We start from the raw sequence: 17,679 nt of genomic DNA, 5'->3' as shown, positions 1-17,679 counted from the left end.
AAGGTCACAGAGAGGAGGTGAGTCTTAAGCCTGTTTATCTCAGGGGTCATAGAACAAAAACAAAACAGAATGAAACAGACAACCAAGAATCTACCTCTTATATAAATGAACTCTGTTTGACAATAAGATACACTGTCCTTCTAAATTGATCTGGTGTTTTGCTTTAAAAAAATTGTTAATAAAAGAAAAATCTAATAGGAAGCTTTAATCCAGGTGCTGAAATTCTCAGTACTAAATGGCTTTAATTGAGTAATCTCCCTCTTTTAAAATGTGGGTAGTAACATTGAATTCTAATATCTAAATTATTTTTATATGTAGCTTAGCTCTTAGAGTTCAGTGTAATGCTATATACAGTATTTTTAAATGTTTTCTATAGCACCCTTTTATTCTAGTATTTTTTTGTTTATAATCATATCTTGAAATGTGAATATGCACTTGGCATGTGTTATACCATATAATAATTTGTTTTAGATATTTTAGAATTGGGAAGATAATTCTATAGGCAGCTTAAAACATCTTGGAAGCAGAATATTCTGCAAAAGAATATTTTATTGAAAAATATTCTGAATTAGATTTTGTGCCCAGTTTATATCACTATTATTATTTTAAAAATTTTCCTGGCCAGTGTGGCTCAGTTGGCTGAGCATTATCCCATGTACCAAAAGGTCGTTGGTTCAATTCCTGGTCAGGTCATATGCCCGTCCCCCAGTAGGGGTCATGCAGGAGGCAGCAGATCCATGTTTCTCTCTCACATGGATGTTTCTCTCTTCCTTCCTCTCTCTTTAAAATTAATAAAAACATTAAAAAAAAAATCAAGTGGGGCTCCAAAACTCAGTAGAAAAAGAGAATTGTTTCAGTGTGATGAGGGGTGTTTTATTGTTGGGCTGAAGTATCTGATCTGATGCAAATGTATACTTTTGTTACTAAAAGCAATGGACTGGTAGAGTGACATACTCAACAATTAAACAACCCTCAGCTTTTTATGTGGAATTTTCTTAATTATTTTGCTCTTTATAAATGATGCCTATTTCCTCATAGGTAGTTAGAGAAAAAATATAAAGTGAAAACTATCCTTTGGCTATAACTATATATTATAGCTATTTAAAAATAGCATTTATCTTGAAAGGTTACCAGGCTTATTTCCTAAAGATAGAATGCAGTCTAGTGTGTGAAATTCTTTGTTCCTCTATGCTTTCCCTACTCCTCCAACAAGTAAAAAGTGAATATACGTTTTTAGAGGGCAGTGGTCACCTTTTCTCTTTTTTCATACTACTCTTCCCTTCATTGTATAAAGGGATATATGATGTTGATTGTATAGTTGACTGTTGGTTGTGATATGCAAGTATAGTAATATTATGATCACTGACATTTAAAAAGAAATCTGTCTCAGTTTGCCATTTTATGATAGCATTTTAAAGCCATTCAATCTGCAAACAAGTTGCTTAGTCATTCAACAAGTATTCACTGAGTACTTAGTATTGTATCAGGCACTATGCTAGGTACTGGAATTACAATATAGAGAAGACAGACATTTTACTAACTTTACAAGTAGGGAAAGACCATTTAAAAAGAATTACCTGATGTTTATTGTTCTTGCTTCTAAACTAAAAAGCATCGCCATTAGATGCTTAATAAATACTTAGTGAAAAGAGTAATGGTAGTGATTAGATAAACATCACCTAAAGGAAATGACTTAGGAAAGCTTGTGACAATTTCTGAGAGAATAATGAGACAAGAGAATGGATGATTCTGATGAGCAAATATAACTCTTCATCTGTGTGACAAAAATATTTTTTGTAGTGTATGTATGGCAACAACAACCATGCTCTGTGGCGTCTTGGGGCTTGTAGCTTTTCTTGCAGGAACTTGGAACCATGTCAGGCTGCCTTTCTGAACTCTGGCCTTGCTCCTCACGGGAGCCATTGCGCTGGCTCTGAGCGGCAGCGGCACCATATCATTCAGAAGTGAGAAAATCTCGTACTCTAGTGAAGCTTGGAGGAATAGTGAGTATCCTTTGGGCTTTGTGATGATGATTGCAGTTAATGGAACAAACAGAAGAATAAAAGGTAGCATTGTGGGTATACCCAGTAATTTCTCCAACTCCTGGGATGTCAGCAGATCTATTGCAAGTTTTGCAGTTAGCATGTTAGTTTTAAGGGTGACTTCTCACTGGAGAAGGTGACGAGGAGGAGCTTAGGGAGAGGGATCTTGCTGGAAGGAGCCATGAAAACTGTCACTGAGTCTGAAATCTTTTTATTTTTATTTTTTAAATCATTTAAAAAATTTAAATCATTTTTAGTTGCATGACTTTCAGCAAGTGTTTTAAACTTCCTTAGGCTTCTTTCCGTCTGTGTAAATGGAAATACTAATACCAATCTTAAAAAGCTTTTTGTAGGACTAATGAGTTAAGGACTTGGAAAAAGCCTTGCATAGTGAGTGACCTGATGCTCAATACATCACTTGAGTTAAGGTGGGTAGGATTTTCTGGGCCATCATGATTTTCCGAAATGCTTTTGAGTATATAGTTGTCCAGCTAACATTTAGTGAGCACTTTAAAAAAAAAAAAAATATATATATATATATTGATTTAGAGAGGAAGGGAGAGGGAGAGAGAGAGAGAAACATCAGTGATGAGAGAGAATCATTGATCAGCTGCCTCCTGCACGCCCCCCACTGGGGATCTAGCCCAAAATTCAGTCATGTGCCCTTGACCAGAATAGAACTCAGAACCCTTCAGTCTGCAGACCAATGCTCTCTTGACCCAAATTGGCTAGGCTAGTGAGCACTTCTGAGAGTTTTATTGGTGTGACTTGTTTAATCCTCAGTAACCATGTGAGATACTTTATTGTCCTTTCATAAATGAGAACTCTGTGGTTGAGCTAGTTAAATGACAGAGTCCAAATTTGTCTCTGGAGTTCTTTCCTAATTCTAATTCTAGATGGTAAAGTTACTCTGTCCACATTAGGGTAGAAGGAAAATGTTATAACCTCTGCATATTAAAAAGATAGGCTTATTTTAATTTAATTATCTTTGATTTGTCAGTAGTTACTTTCAATTTTGATTTATTCTGATATACAAAGTAAAGTTATAATGATTTCCAAGTCAACCTTTTTTTCCCCTAAATTAATCAGTCTTTTCTCATTTGTTGTTTTCTCCTATTCTATTGTGCTTTTGTATGAGTCCCTGAAATTGGGTGTGTTGGTTGTGTAGACTACAAAGGCTACACAGGGGAAATGAAATGGCCTTAAAGAGAGGATTAAGCAAGTCAGGAGCCATGCGTAGCCATCTAACTCTTCAACAATAAGCATCATGGTCTTTATGATTGATTTTTTATAAAACCCTCAGTATTCCACTGACACTGTGCTAAATTAATGGTTTTCCTTACAAGTCTTAGATTATTATTTCTTCTGCTTTTCTTCTGATTTGACAGGAAAGTTGGGACATTTTCTCAGGTGTATTGACATCTGCTTATACCTGAGTAAATGTACTTTGGGTTCTTTCTGTGATAACAGTTTTTTGAAGAAAATAGATACATGAAAAAAGGACATATGTTTTGATTTCCATAATAATTTCTTTGTTAAAATGTTCTAAATAGAATCAAAACTATTTTAGAATTTTGGGTGGTTTGTAGGGTAGAAACTCCCCTACTCCCTATTCCTATATGTTTTATTTACGCTTTGGTTCAGTGCATAGACTTCCTTCTTATATAAAATAATGAATGTTAATGAGAAAGATAATGTGATGGAAAGATCCACAAATGACTTCCCTTTTGCTTCAGAAACACAGGGATCCCTCTTATTATTACTGATTTATTTTTATGGTAATAATAATTATTAGTAACTAGAGGCCTGGTGCATGAAATTTGTGCACTCAGGGAAGGGGTGGTCCCTCAGCCCAGCCTGCACCCTCTTGCAGTCCAGGAGCCCTCGGGGAATGTCTGACTGCGGCTTAGGCCCAGGGGGAGCAGGCCTAAGCTGGCAGTTGGATAGCCTTAGCACTGCCGTGGAGACAGGAGAGGCTCCTGCCATGGTCGCTGCGCTTGTGAGCCATGGTCCTGGCTTCTGGCTGAGCGGCACTTCCCCTGTGGGAGCGCACTGACCACCAGGGTGCAGTTCCTGCGTTGAGAGTCTGCCTCCTGGTGGTCAGTGTGCTCATAGCGACTGGTTGTTTCACTGGTCGATTTGCATATTAGCCTTTTATTATATAGGATAATGATAAAAATAACTACTGCATGTCAAGAATGGCTTATGTACCTAATGTAATCATTATAGTTACCCAAAGAAGTCGGTATTATTATCATTTAATAGTTTAAAGAAATGAAGCTTAATTATCTTGGATAAATCTCTAGTCAGATAGCTAGGAAATGATAGAGCTAAAATTTGGACCCAGGGCTGCCACCTTCTCACTCATATTTCCAACTTTGCTACTATATCTCCATTTAAAAACTTGTTCTTCAATCTCTTCTAAGTAAAACAGTTTTTTAAAGGAGATAGAAGTTACATTTTTTAATAATACATGCCTGTGAGGCCGAGTTAAAGAGCTGTCACCAAATCTCAGTGCGGTTTTACTAGAGGAAGAAATGATTACATGGTTTCTTTTTTCTGTCCAGTGTAAATATTTCTTCTTTCTGCCTGTCTGGATGTACCTTGGTTTATCCCACAGACACTGCTGGTCAGGCCCTTACTGAGCAACAAGCAGCAGAACTTTCTCTGTTGTTCACAAAACAGTCACACATATTGACTTTGTGTATTTGCCATAAAACATGACTATAGATACTTTTGTTTTCCTATTTCTTCCATTTCCTTTCAGAGATGCTTTACAATAAAAACAGCGATGGCCCCGTCGAACCAGCTTGAGTTTGCATGGCCCTGCGCACTGTCAGGACTGCTCCTGCCCTGAGGGAATGAGGAGTCCATTGTCCTCAAAGACATTATGTTAAAGCCCTTCACTATGAACTTTCAGTCAAGATGCTAGACTTACCAGTTAGTTACACAGAAACTATTCTGTCCAGGCTGGAATGTGGCAGTTAAAACAGGAGAACTTTGATCCCCAAGATAAAGTGCACTGTTGCCATTCTACCAGTTTTTATTTGTAGGTGATTTTTCTCCATTTAATCTAAATTCCTTAAACTTATGTCTAGTGAATGGTGAGAAGACATAAATCAATGAGTATTTGGTTAAAAAAAACCCACATCCTTTAACAGCCAATGCAGCTCATTCTCCTAGTCAAGAATCACAGTGATAGTTATGTCAGTTAGTTTTCTTCTAGAGTATGTGCCGAACTTTAAACTCTGGGTATTGCTATCTTGAGATCTTTCCCTTGATATTTATGTGGTCAGTTATTTAATCTTTTAACCATGTCAGAATTGTTTGAGCCAGCTCTATGATAGCAGTAACAATAACAAGTCACAACAGCTGATATTTGTTAAGCACTTATTGTATGCCAGGTACTGTGCTGTTAAGTGCTTCACATAGCGTATGTCATTTAATCCTCACAACTACCTGATATGGGAGCCATTACAGTAGTTTCCAGGTTTATACAGCAGGGGATAAGAGGAGTAGCAGGGATTTGAACCCATGTATTCACCTGACTGCCTGGGGCAACTCACCCCCACTTTCAGGAACCTGTTTACTGATATGTAAAAGAAAAGAAAGCAAACGCTTTTGCATTCCTGGTGTCAGCTTATTATTAACATCAAATAAGAAAAGCTAGCCACACTTTTAAGAAATATGCAAATATATGAGATTATTTTAATGGCATTAACTCATTCTAAAGATCATATTTATATATTGCAATTTTTAATGAATAATCTCATAAAATAAATCACATCCTATATAATAAAGATCTAATATGCTAATTAGACCAAACAGCTGAACGACCTTCTGGACGTCCTTCCAGACTACCTTCTGGACGAAGTCGGTGCTGCGAGGGGCTGCGAGGGCCAGCTGAGGCTGTGAGGGGCTGTGAGGGCTGGCTGAGGCATCCAGGGCTGTGAGGTCCGAGCTGCTTGCACGAATTTTGTGCATCGGGCCTCTAGTCTGTAAATATAAAAGCCTAAGTGACCATTATGACCGAACAACCGGAACAACCAGAATGACTGGTCGACTAGTCGCTATGGCACACACTGACCACCAGGGGCAGATGCTCAACACAGGAGCTGCCCCCTGGTGGTCAGTGCACTCCCACAGCTAACCTCCCAAGGCCAGCCAACCTCCCTCAGTCCCTCCCCCCTGGCCGGCAAACCTCCCGCGGTCCTCCACCCCCCCTCCTCCCCCCCCCCCCCCCCCCCCCGTCCCTCTGGCCCTGTCTAGCAGCCAGCAGGCCCCATCTGGCAGCCAGCAGGCCCGCAGGTCCCGGCCGGCAGCCCCCAGGCCCTGACTGGCCCAGCCCCAATCGGGGCTGGGTGAGACGGTTCTGATAGGCCCTAATCGCCAGCCAGGCCTAGGGACACCATCCGTCCATGAATTTTGTGCACCGGGCCTCTAGTCATATATAAGTTGGATCCTTTAAAGTGGACCACCACATATAACATCATTGCAATTTTCACATTTATATTGTTGCTGATTGTACAAATCATCTGTATTTAGAGGAAAAGTCATTGAAACAATACTGCATTTTATTCCAGAGTATCATGCTTAAGTAATTTGTTAAATATTTATTGCCCTCTTGATGCTCTTTGGTACCAGTTTGGTGGGGAGGGGAAGACTAGTATTTATCAAAAGAAAAAATGGAAGTAATAGTTCAGTCTATAGCCAGTAAAATGAGGTAAGTAGTTGAATAATTATTGAAATATGTCATCAGGGTAAGATGGTTTAAGCCAGGGGTCCTCAAACTACGGCCGCGAGCCACATGCAAATACAAATATTGTATTTGTTCCCGTTTTGTTTTTTTACTTCAAAATAAGATATGTGCAGTGTGCAGAGGAATTTGTTCATAGTTTTTTTAAAAACTATAGTCCGGCCCTCCAACAGTCTGAGGGACAGTGAACTGGCCCCCTGTTTAAAAAGTTTGAGGACCCCTGGTTTAAACATTTAAAAATTACTCTCCTGCCCTAGCCAGTTTGGCTCAGTGGATAGAGCATCAGCCCTTGGACTGAAGGGTCCCAGGTTCAATTCTGGCTGAGGGCACATACCTTAGTTGGAGGCTTGATCCCTGGTCCTGGTTGGGGAGGCAACCAATGTATATGTCTCTCTCACAGTGATGTTTCTTTCTCTCTATCTTTCCCCATCCTTTCTACTGTCTCTAAAAAATAATGGAAAAATATCCTCAGGTGAGGATAAAAAAAAAATAAGATAAAGAAATAAAATTAGTCTCCAAACAATGCAACTTAAACCGAACTTGTACAGTAGCAGAAGTTTTGATATTGAATCAGATTTCCTGAGTTCTGCTTTTCCCCTGAGTAGATATACAGATGTAAAATAGAATATTTTTAGAATGAACACTTAGCACAAAATGTTTTTTCTAAAATCTACATTTGGCTTTTTAAAGATAAGATTTTTTTAAAAGTACAGATATTTGACCATGCAGTCTATACCTTGGGGTATTTATGAATATATACTTTAGCAGCTTTTATGTTCACTTAATTCATTTTCCTAAAAAAGACAGGTGTGGGGAGTTTGTGTGCATGCGTGTGTGTGCATCTGAACGTGTGAAAATGCAGCTTAGGGATTACAACAGTTTAGTCAAGGTCATAAGTGACCTGACGTGCCCTTGAGCATGCTGTTTATAATTGCTGTGGTTAGTTTTCCTTCTCACTGTTTTTACCTATAATGTCAAAACACAATTATATGGAGTTGGTATGTTCACTAATAGCAGTTTATCTCTGCATGGTTTATAGACAGAGTCAAAAGCCAACAACTATAATTACATCCATGTTTCTAACTTAGCAGTGAGCTGGAAAAGTGTGGTTGAAGTATGCTGTGGGTAGAGTGCAGCCAGTAGGAATTATAGGGTAAAGTCATTGCTTTGCATTCTTTTGGTTTTACAATAATTGTTACTTAAATTTTGTTTTCTGGATTTTACCACTGTCTGTTGTGTTTATATGACCACATAAAGAGTGGTTGAGTTACGTGTCTCCCACTCTATTTTTCTTCTGCTTGCCTTCCTCTATAAATGTATTCGTTCTCCTTTCACTTTCTTTGGACTCAGCAGACAGTACATTACAGTTAATAGTTTTCTGAAGCAGCCTGATATTCATGCTCTATGGAACCCAGAAGATTTCTACTATTTGCATTATATATTTAATTGGATAATTATGGGAACCATGTTGAACTGTTAACAACTGTCACGCCTGTGATTAATCTTTTAAAAAAAAAATATTTGTATTGGTTTCAGAGAGGAAGGGAGAGGGAGAAGGAGATATAAACATCAATGATGAGAGAGAATCATTGATTGGCTGCCTCCTGTACGCCCCCCACTGGGGATCCAGCCTGCCACCTGGGCATGTGCCCTGACTGGGAATCAGCCATGACCTCCTGGTTCATAGGTCTGTGCTCAACCACTGAGCCAACCTGGCCGAACTGATTAATCTTTTGAATGTTCATTGGCATGGTTCAAGTCAGCAACCACAATACAGATTTTTTTTTTTTTTGTTATTGCTGTTTTGTTTTCATTGCTTTGTTACAATTATTTGAAAGTAAAAAATGATTTTTATAGAAAAATATATGTAATTTTCCATTTTGGCTCACCTTACATTTTGTGGCAAAAAGAAATAATGCACTCTATGGGTCACTATAGGTGTTTTGCATATGAAATATTACAGTTTAATAATTGCCAGAAAAATTATAAAAAAGCCTTCTTATATTTTTAACAATCTTAATGATATAAAATAGAAAAGAGAATCTTTACTTTTGAAATAGTATCAATTTGAACCCATAGTTTGGAAGAGGTAATTGAAAGATATTTTGTATTGAATGATGGAACTAGAGATGAATTATATAGAAAATAACTCTTTCATCTGTGTGTGTTCACTTCATATAGGTCTTATGTGAAATGAAATGAACATGGGGATTAGTATAGCAGGAATTCTGTTGAAATATACATAACTTTCAGGGCACCCTTATAATTTTTTGTCTGTTTTACTTGTATATAAGTATGCTTGTGCAACTATATAATGTTTTCTTTCCATTTAGTAATCTGTAGATGTTTATGCTTTTTGGACTAACAATGTACACTTTTTTTGGTCCTTATATTTTGGTATTGGATGGAGAAAACAGGTCAGGTGCATAGTGGAAAAGTTAGAATGAAAGGTGAATATTTGCAAACAAATCTTAAAAGTTTACATGAATGTCACAAAGACTTAACAGGGACTAGAGTCTATATTTGACTAATCTTTATTTTTTAAATATATGCTGCACATGCCTTTTATTAGAATGTTTACTGAGAAATATCTGTCCTCTTTCTGTGTCAGACATTTCACAGTAGGACGAGGGATAGCTCTATATCCTTGAGATTCGGGCTTTCAAATATTATTTGGTTACACAAATGACACTTAAATAGTTTCTCAGTGTAAAAGCTAAAATAAATAAAGCTAAAATTCCTCCTGGTCTATTTCTGCTCCTCCTTGGAGGAAACCACTGCTATCCGTTGTGTCTGTAACCCTTCTCAGGCCTTCTCCTATATCTCAGGAAGTATTTTTTCTCTCTTGCTGTTTATTGAGGAGAGCATTTCATTGTTCACAAAAGAGATACATCCTCCAAGGAACCACAGACACCTCCTATGTTCCCACTCCAAACTGACTTCTTGGTCTCAACTTTCCCAACACTGGTGCAGGAATGGGATTCTTTATGAACTGGCTACAGGAGGAGACTAGCCAATGATTTGCCTCATTCCTTTAAGGCAGATTATAAATTGAAAACAGGAGAATAGATCTTGTGGGAAAGACTATTTCACATTCAGTTGGGGGTGCAAGGGTAGGGAAGATTGAAGTATTGGAATTGGTTAGACTAGGTCTTACTGAGGAGGCAACATCCAAGTAAGCAGGGCCCCAGCTGGTGTGGCTCACTTGGTTAGGTGTTGTGCTGTGCACAGAAAGGTTGCTGGTTCAATTCCAAGTTAGGGCACATGCCTGGGTTGTGGGCTGGATACCGGCAGGAGTCAGCCAATCGATGTTTTGCTCTCACATTGATGCTTCTCTATCTCTCTCTCCTTTCTTTTCTCTCTCTCTCAAAGAAAAAAAAAAGTAAAAATATAAATAAATAAATATATATATAAAAGACGTAAATGAGGCCAGTGAATCGGAACTCTTTTAAACACTTGAATGCGTGAGTATATGTATGGCAGGCTTATTCAACTATTCACATATTCAGCTATTCCCTATATTAAGCCTATGAGGCAAGCTCTTTTATTATCTCCTTTTTACATGTGAGGAAATTGAGAAACAGGAAGGTTAAATAATCTGTCCAGCATCACAAAACCAGTAAGTGGTGGAATCTGGTTTGGGACATAAACAATTATGTAAAAGCATTATTTTAGGTCAGCTCTTAAACTGATTTAGCGGAGCTAATCCAGGCTAGGACTAACATCTAGCAGACTTTGTACCATACTAGGTACGAGGGACCCAGATTAATTTCTCTTCCTGGGAAACATAATGCTGGATTCTACCTGTCATTTCCAGAGTGTGTGATCTTGAAGTACCATCTTGGATCAAGTGAGTAGGGTTGGAATGGGCATTTCAGCTGCCAGTGCAGCAATCCTGCTACTTATGTTGAAAGTGTATTTTGGCGCTTTAATCAAATGCAGGAAAAATGCGGGGGAAGGAGGATTGTTTTAGATAAGGAATATGCAAAAGGAATCCAAACACCGTCTTACCTCTTGAATTCGCATTATTTTTTTAACAACGTTGTTTACACTTGGGACCTTTTGGTAACTGTACTTTCCATTGCGGTTCTAGATGGCCTCTTCAGCCAGCTCCTAATAGGATAGCAAACTGGAGAGGAAGAGTGTGGAAGGAGTGTGTGGAAGGAGCAGATGCAGGCTGGAAGCTGTCCATGTTGTAGCCCATAAATATTCATCCCGGAAAATTTCTTAGGTGCATTGAGTTGTAGATGAGCAACTCACATCAAACTAAATTTATGTTTTGTTTGCTGAAGTAAGTTATTTCAATCCGCACTGCCTCAAAACTCTTTCCTTGAAGTGTCCTTGGACCGGCCTTTTCAGAGGGGACAGCCTGATCACCGGCAGCCTCAGCCTCCCCTTACTTGGGTTTTAATCTTAGCACTGGAGTCGTGAGTAACATGTTTGTGTGAGAGATAATGAGAAGGGGGAACAACATTAACATTGAAAATAGGATTCACGGTTTTCAGGCACGCTATACTTTTTTCGTCATGGTGACCGGTAGACGTCATATTCTGCTGTTATCTTAGGCGAAGTAGGGGCTGTGATAGGAAGACCTGGCCTCCATTCTTGGCTCTATTATCAGTTACTGAGATTTAAGCTTCAGTTCCACCACTCATAAAATACTATTAGTATTGACAGTTACTCCAGAGGATAAATTTCCATAATGTTTGTGAAAGGGCTTTGTAGGCTGTAAGTTCTCCTTCTCTCTCCCTCTTCTTCTCCTTCTGCTCTCCACCTTTCTCTCCCTCTGTACATACATTCATATAGATGTGCACGTGTATGTAAATGTATATAGATGTATATATTTATTTTTCTCTGCATACTTCTGCCAGAAAATGCAAGGAACCAATCCATGGTTAGCTTCATGCCCTGACTGGTGATATTTTTCTCTCCGTCCCAGTTTTTCACTTTCTTTAGAGCCAGTCGCCATTTATAAATCATACGGGAGTGAAAGGTCTGCACTGTCCACTAACCAGTTCGAACATTTCACCTCAGTCAAGCACCCCCCAGGGTCCCGCTCACTTTTGTTTTTCACGTTTTGTTCGCTAACTCCCCAAACCTCAGCAGTCTAGGGCTGTGCGCGTCCAGAAGCTCACATCTTTCCTTTCTGCAACTAGAGGGGCTTCTCTGGCCCTCCTTCCCTCTCGTTGGTTGATTCTATAGATGTTTCAGACCATTGGGCTGTCCAGTTCTGGAGGTCCAACATAAGGCTTCCATGGAACACATGTATCTTGTCAGCAGTGTTATGACAAATAGCGGCAGTTGTATAAACTAGTCTTTCTGTAGCTTCACACTGGAGACTCCATTAACAATGGACCACTGTCAGCATTTAATCTCTTTTACCTCTTGGTTCCTGTGCAATTTTCTATTGGGCATCGGGATTATTTTTACCCACCAACCAAAGAAAGTGTCAAATACTGCATGTCAATTACACTTCCCTTGGTGTTCTCTAAAGGATGTGGAGGAGGACTGGCGATGATAATGATGACTTTATTGATCCTGATTAGAAAGACATGCTGGTTTCCAGGATGGTTGAGACAGAATTTGGGATTACCTTGGCTTTGGAACTGTTTCTGAATTTAGCACAAGGTTCATGGTTTTAGGAAGCTGGCCTCTGAAGTTAAGAGTGATGCTGGTATGAGGCAAGGGAGCAAGACCACAGCTTCTCCCAGAAACAGCCACAGGAGACAGACACATCTTTGCGTGCACTTTGTCATGTAGAAGTTTATGCATGCTAATTTCAAAACATGGGAGACACAGAAATCTCAAGTGACCTTTTATCTCTTTAGATAATTTCTGTCTTTGATTCTTTGTCGGAAAAGAAGAGGGCACACTGGATGTTCAAATGCACCGAGGAAGTTGGGAAAGCAGAGTTGTAGCCTTAGAATAACAATGAACAAAAGTCCAGGTTCCAGGGTAAATGTACTTGACATTTGAACCCCTTGTTTGAAGCCTTTGCGTTAGTTCTATCTGCAGAGGACATCTGAAATTCCTTTGGCTTCTGGTCTATGGCAAGTGAACAAGAATGGATGACAAAGGAATATAAAGATAGCGCTCAAACAAGTTGTTGTTAATTCTTTCTTTCACCTACGAGGACTAATGAAAAGCTTGAATTACTAAATTCAGACTAGACCATTGTTGCTACTTGCCAAACAGTACATGCTTGTGCATCTGTCTAATCCATATTTGAAAGCCACAAACAGAAGCACATAATTTGGCAAAACACCAAAAACATGCCTCGGCACACTTCTGGAGATTCTTCCAAATGACTTATTGATTCAAAAATTTTAGCGTGTGTGTGTGTGTGTGTGTGTGTGTGTGTGTGCGCGCACACACACACACACACACACACGCCCATATGCATATGTGTGCGCACATGCAGCCATCTATATTGCCTGGAGACGGTTAAAGTAAATTCTGCCAGCAGACCATGTGCATTACATTTGTTTTGGGGGTTTGAGGACTTTCCTTCTAATTTCTCAGTAAAAAAATAAAACTGTTCATTGGGCAGTTACTTTCTCTTTTATTTTCAAGGTAAGTACAAACATGATACTTAACAAAAAAGCCTCCCCGAAACACAACATATAAAGCAGTTTATCCTTTAGGAAGGTTAAAATATCCTACTTGCTTTTTCGAAAAAACGTGTTTTGAGATTTTTTTTCCCCCAAGTGGATTACACATAGTAACTTATTACAAGAAAACATTCTTCATAGCACCATAAAGAAATTTCCTAAGTGGATAAATTATTCTTTCCTAAGCTTTTTACAACAGTATTTTTCACTGGTGAGTTTTCGACCTGATATGGAAAAGTTGCACTTTTTAAAAACACGTGACCTGAATTCAATCTAGGGTACTTGAATTTATTTATGAAATTATATTAACAACAATGTGGAAGACAAACAGGCTATAAGAGATCTTTGGTGTGGTCCACTTTCCCTTTATGAATATTATTTTTAAAAGTCAGGTGCTTGTATATGTAGTATTCAGTGTAAACATCCCATATTCCTTTGACAAGGCATTTATTATTGTTCCTAATTTGAAGATGAGGAAGTCAGCGATTAAGTCAGCTGCCCAAGGTAACACAGATAGCAAGTGGCAAAGGCAGGATCCATCCCAAACCTGTGGACACTGCTGTGGATAATGCTGTGGACACTGTACCTTCCAGCCCTCTCTGAGGAAGGAAAATATTACAGATCCACCCTTTTCAGTCAGTCATCTCCCCTCCATTCCTTTAATTGCAAGCCATACTGCTTTAAAGGTAATTGCATGTTGATTATGTTAATGCATTTTCTTATTAATGGGCTTAAATTATATTTTATAATTGTAAATTACTTAGCACGTTTGTCTTTTGTTCATAGTATCTTATTTAATATTTATCTCAATTAGATGAGATAGATCATTGTTCCCATTTTACAGCTGAGAGCCATTAAGTAATTCACCCAACAGGGAGTTGAGAGCCAGGGCTCCCCCAGCTGTTTTTATGTGTGTTTTTTTCGTTGTTTTTTTTTTTCCCCCATTGCATTATAAATGCCTCAAATTCACAAAAAAATCCATGCTTGGCTCTCTACCTCATATTCCAGAATTGAATGTGGTAAACCTAGAACTTTTAGCCTTAATTTAAAAATGGATCTGCAGTACCTCACCATGTACTTCCGCTTCTCACTTCTCACATGGCAGGTGCGAATTGATCCTTGGTTGAGCTGTAGTTTGCGTTTGAGAGATTCTTCATTTTGGGCTGAGAGTGAGAAGCTCTTGTATTCCTTCTTCCAAGTTTCAAGGAAGTTTGCAGTATGCTGGTGGGATGTGACCATGAACAACTTTTAGTCTTTTGGTTTCATTAGGCATAATAGGACGAGGTAGATTAAGAGGACCGATTTCATGAAAATGTAAAAAACAAGGAAAGGGATGGGGAAAGGAAGGGAAGAAGGCGTCTGTGGGGAGTGATGTGCGAAGGGCCCGGTGATGTAGTGTCTTTCCCCTCCTACCGCAGGCTTAATTTTGCATCGTTTCCTTAGCATGCAGTGCAGGTTGGCATGACACTCGTGGCCCTTCAGGTAAATATGCGCAATGAGGAAATTAAGAGGCTCAAGACTTAAGCCCCCGTGTGAATAAGGCTTTCACTTCTGTGCACATTCCTTATTCTTCAAGGTGAATGGATGACTCAGGAGGTAATAATCATGATAGTCTTCCTGGCCTGGCAGGGATTTTGTGGGTTTTTGTTGTCTGTTTGTTCACTGTGGCTCCCTGTGCTTTTTTCTCTCTCGCTGTTTACTCCAGCTGCACTGATATCCCTTGATTATTTCAATGACTATAACTTTGAGATTGACAATTGCCAAAGCCCCCAAACGCTTATAAAGTCAGGTGTGTTCAGGTAAAATGTTGGTTGATAAAAAGAGACGTCAACATGATGTAACCAGAAAGGCAATGAACTCTGGATCACTCATTTAAACTGGTGACACAAACAGAGGATTCGCAGAGTTCGGTGCCCACAGAGAGGTGATCTAGGTCCACTGCGTGTAACCCTCATGTCAGAAGGATCAGCAGCAAGGCCCGCCATTGGGAACTGAGGCCTATGGATAGATTGAAGCATGGACAAATTAAGATAATAAAGATACATTTTAGTGATGGTTCATCCCCCAGATTCTGTCATAGATATTGTCAGGTTAATGGTCTGGGACAGTGGATTGGACTTTCTCGGGAAATAAATCAACTCACAAACAGAGCTGCACTCTCTTATTTGTTGCCCAACAGTGTTTCCAAGAGTTGAACTGCCTTGGTAACAGTTGATTTGACTTTCTCAAGAAATAAGTTACTTTAGCTAAAAAGCAAACTGGTAACTTCACCATCTCTTGTCTGGTGCTGAAATGGTGTTTCCAAAAGATTATTTTCCGTCAGCGTGCTATCAGTATAGAGTAGGCCCCATTTTTTAACAAAAAGATCCCTCTTTATTTTGTGAATTTTAGCCTCTTTAGACTTAATTCTTGTGCCTCATATTCAAGACTCGCTCTGGAGAAACGTGATCCCAGGAATGCTGGCGATTTGCTCTTTTAAAATGGTGCTATGCTTTAGGTTTCTGTTCAAATCTAAGATTTCAGGAGAGTCAGTAACTGCAAATAATCTAAAAGGGGAAGAGTGAAGAATGCTTCTAACTTTCCTTTGAAATGAATAGCTTTGCCAGAGCAGCAGCTATTAGGAAAACAAAACACGACAAAGAAAAGCTGCTCCGCTCAGCACACAGAGGTAAATTTACTTACATCAGACTGAAAAATGAGGGCTGGGCTTTGAAAAGACATCCCTTCTGACTAGAGGAAAGCTTGTAATTTTGGCATGGCTGCAGCCCTCCTAAGCCCCTGAGAAATCCTGAAAAACATTACAGAAAACTGTTCTTAATATTAATGGATGTCTTCCGTGTGTGTGTGTGTGTGTGTGTGTGTGTGTGTGTGTGTGTGTGTAAGAAGAATGCCAGAGAGAGAAGGGGGAGAGAATGAGAGAAGAAGAAGAAGAAAGGATTGGCCAAGATGAAGAACTACCAGGGACAATGTCAATTTTCTGAAAAATAATTTGCATCTGTCGTTTTTGAACCCTCAACTAATAGAGTATTTGTCAAGATGAAATTTTGAGGAATGCATGCCATGCAGACCCTTTCAGTTAGCCTTGCGATATCGTGGTCCTCTGAACAAGCAAGCTCCTCCTAGGAGACTTTATTGGCCGATGTCAAGGCTCACTCTGATGATCTCAAATCATGGTCTTATCTGTTATATGACATCAGAGGTGAAAAAAGACTATGCGTTTCCCTGCGGCTCATTGTGGTGAGCGCCATATTATGTTGGAATATAGTGACCAGTTTCAGGGGCACCAAAAGCAGGCAGCTCTGCCTCTTGGGAGGGGACTTTTCCTTTGCAGCTCAGCTCAGGAAACGTGAACGTTTGTGTTTTCAAGACCACATACCACTGGGAAGGAAGCAGGGGTGGAGATGCGTGCTGAGATTAAGTGGGTCTGAGAATCTCTGTACTGTGCACGTTCTGGGAACCCCTGAACTGTACGGAGCCCTCTTTCTGGCCTGCCTTTAGAATTTTCAAACTCAGGCTGCCAGCAACACGGATCCTTGCTAAGGATATATTCCCCCCCCCCCCCCCCACACACACACACAAAATAATGTACTGACGTCTCAGTTTGGGCAGGTGGACTTCGGTACAGCGTGCCAGACCAGCATGGCTCTGTCTTGTGTACGCACGGGTCCCAGGAGACACGCGGGTCTGCTGCAGAGTCATCCACAGTCGTACTTCTTCAGGGAGACATGACTGTTCCCGAGCACGGTGAGGGAATTTAATCATTGTGGGAACCTGTTGTTAAAAAGCAACTTGAAGGTTGTTTCCAGGAAGGAGGCATTAACTCCTCCCAGCCCTGAGCCGGTCAGCCCAGGCCCTGGCCCGCACGGCCTTCAAAGACGCAAGGCCTGTCCAGTTCGACCTGTGGAGGGCTGTGCAGATCATACACAGAGAAGCCGAGTTCCTTTGCAGGATTGATGACGTGGGGAAACCAGAAAAGTCACCCATTTGAAAAAGAGTGCCTTGGCTTGCGGCGGAGCTGGTAACTGGGAGCATGTTTTCCCAGACTAGTGTAGGCTCTGCAGCATTGTTGGCTAGTTAATGAGTGATCTCCCCGGCCTGCGCTGGCTGGGCCTGTTTCCTTGACTTGGGCCTGACGCTCTCAGTATAATCTTAATTCATGTCTAGTCCAGGCTGACTAAATCTTCTGGGTTGGCAAAGCGGAGTGTCAGGATTGCCATTGTTCTGTTTGCTCTGGATTTATATCTTCAGTTGAGGTTAAGTCACACATTTA

At 39.9% G+C, this 17,679-nt stretch overlaps 1 protein-coding gene and 1 long non-coding RNA gene across 16 annotated transcripts in view; one reads left to right on the top strand and one right to left on the bottom strand.

Annotated features, from left to right (window-relative positions):
- NFIB (nuclear factor I B) overlaps positions 1-17,679 on the top strand; it is a 226,534-nt gene that overhangs the window by 24,523 nt on the left and 184,332 nt on the right. The window lies entirely within an intron of this gene.
- LOC118667551 lies at positions 5,930-17,158 on the bottom strand. Its single transcript, XR_004971317.1, has 3 exons — positions 17,003-17,158; positions 14,476-14,630; positions 5,930-6,038 (listed from the first exon to the last, which is right to left on the bottom strand). It is a non-coding gene; the product is annotated as an uncharacterized LOC118667551 (long non-coding RNA).

This window comes from Myotis myotis, unplaced genomic scaffold (assembly GCF_014108235.1).
Source record: "Myotis myotis isolate mMyoMyo1 unplaced genomic scaffold, mMyoMyo1.p scaffold_m19_p_12, whole genome shotgun sequence".
Lineage (NCBI taxonomy): Eukaryota > Metazoa > Chordata > Mammalia > Chiroptera > Vespertilionidae > Myotis > Myotis myotis.
Note: the sequence above shows the minus strand (reverse complement) of the source record. Positions and strands in the feature narration are given on the sequence as shown.